The following is a 2283-nucleotide window of genomic DNA, read 5'->3' as shown; positions in this document are numbered from 1 at the left end:
TTTGTTTTATTAGAGACAAGGATTGCAACCTATGCTTATTTTTTTCTTTCCATTTGCTTGGAAAATATTCCTCCATCTTTTATTTTGAGCCTATTTGTCTCCTGAATACCACACACTGATAGGTCTTGATTCTTTATCCAATTTGCCAGTCTGTGTCTTTTAATTGGTGCATTTAGCTTATTTACATTTAAAGTAATGTTGCTATGTGTGAATTTGATCTTACTATTATGATGCTATCTGGTTATTTTGCCCATTGATGCAGTTTCTTCATACTGTCGATGGGCTTTTCAATTTGGTATGTTTTTGTTGTTGCTGGTACCGGTTGTTCCTTTCCATGTTTAGTGCTTTCATCAGCAGCTCTTGTGAGGCAGGCCTGGTAATGACAGAATATCTCAGCATTTACTTGTCTGTAAAGGATTTTATTTCTCCTTTGCTTAGGAAGCTTAGTTTGGCTGGTTATGAAATTCAGGGTTGGCAATTGTTTTCTTTAAGGATGTTTAATATTGGCCCCTACTCTTTTCTGGCTTGCAGGGTTTCTGCAGAGAAGTCTGCGGTTAGTCTGATGGGCTTCCCTTTGCGGGTAACCTGACCTTTCTCTCTGGCTGCCTTCAACATTTTTCCTTCATTTCAACCTTGGTGAATCTGATGATTATGTGTCTTGAGGTTGCTCTTCTTGAGGAATATCTTTGTGGTGTTCTTTGTATTTCCTGAATTTGAATATTGGCCTGTCTTGCTAGGCTAATATCCTGAAGAGTATTTTCCAACTTTGTTCCATTCTCATCACTTTCAGGTACACCAATCAAATGTATGTTTGGTCTTTTCACAGAGTCCCACATTTCTTGGATGTTTTTCCTTTCCATCCTTTTTTCTCTAATCTTGTCATCATGCTTTATTTCATTAAGTTTATCTTCAATCTCTAATATCCTTTCATCTGCTTGATGGATTTGGCTATTGATACTTGTGTATGCTTCATAAAGATCTTGTACTGTGTTTTTCAGCTCTATCAAGTAATTTATGTTCTTCTCTAAACTGGATATTCAAGTTAGCAATTCCTCTACCCTTTTTTCAACGTTCTTAGCTTCCTTGCATTAGGTTAGAACATGCTCCTACAGCTCAAAAAAGTTTGTTATTACCCACTTTCTGAAGCCTACTTCTGTCAGTTCATCCAACTAATGCTCCTTCCTGTTTTGTTCCTTTCCTGGCAAGGTGTTGTGATCCTTTGGAGGAGAAAAGGCATACTGGTTTTTGGAATTTTCATCCTTTTTCTGCTGGTTTCTCCCCATCTTCATGGATTTATTTACCTTTAGTCTTTGGTGTTGGTGGCATTCAGATGGGGTTTCTGCTTGTGCTTCCTTTTTGTTGATGTTTGTGCTCTTCCTGTTTGTTAGTTTTCCTTCTAACAGTCAATCCCCTCTGCTGCAGGACTGTTGGAGGTTGTTGGAGGTTGCTGGAGGTTCACTCCAAAACCTGCTTTCCTGGTTATCACCAGTGGAGGCTACAGAACAGCAAAGATTGTTACTTATTCCTTCCTCTGGAAGCTTCATCCTAGAGGAGCACCTGCCAGATGCCAGCTGGAACTCTCTTATATGAGATATCTGTTAACCCCTGCTGGGAGGTGTCTCCTGGCCAGGAGCCACAAAGGTTAGGGACCCACTTGAGGAGGCAGTCTGTCCCTTAGCAGAGCTCAAATGCTGTGCTGGGAGAACTGCTGCTCTCTTCAGAGCCAGCAGGCAGGAACATTTAAGTGTGCTGAAGTTGTGCCCACATCTGCCCTTTCCCCAACTTGCTCTGTCCCAGGGAGATGGGGGCTTTATCTATAAGCCCCTGACTGGAGCTGTTGGCTTTTCTTCAGAGATGCCTTTCCCAGAGAACTCCTTTTAATTTTTTGAAAGCTGCATATGATATAGGTAATAGAAACTGTGAGGTAAAGGGCCATTAGTGTATGGTTTTATGTTCATCTGGCTAGGAGTTAGGCTGTGTTTTAATGTTTGCTTGTAGATGTAGATGCCAGAAGCCTCAAATTCTTCTGATGTCTGTGTTTTTATCTGTTGCATTTGGCTGTCCTAAAAACTTGTTAGATAGATTTTGTACTTCTTTTAGCTGTTATCTACTGTTGTTATACTGGAGCCTGTTTAAGGGTTGGTAATGTTTGTTGGAAAGGAAGCATTCTATAATGTGACCAATTCTCAGCTTTTTAGTGGGTCTGGGTCCTTCGATTTGAGGTTTTTCAAGTGTTTCTTAGCTTTTCTCCACTCTGTTTAGTAAAATTAATAAGCTAGAGGG

The sequence above is a fragment of the Cebus imitator genome, unplaced genomic scaffold (assembly GCF_001604975.1).
Source record: "Cebus imitator isolate Cc_AM_T3 unplaced genomic scaffold, Cebus_imitator-1.0 Scaffold298, whole genome shotgun sequence".
NCBI classification, from domain to species: Eukaryota; Metazoa; Chordata; class Mammalia; order Primates; family Cebidae; genus Cebus; species Cebus imitator.
Note: the sequence above shows the minus strand (reverse complement) of the source record.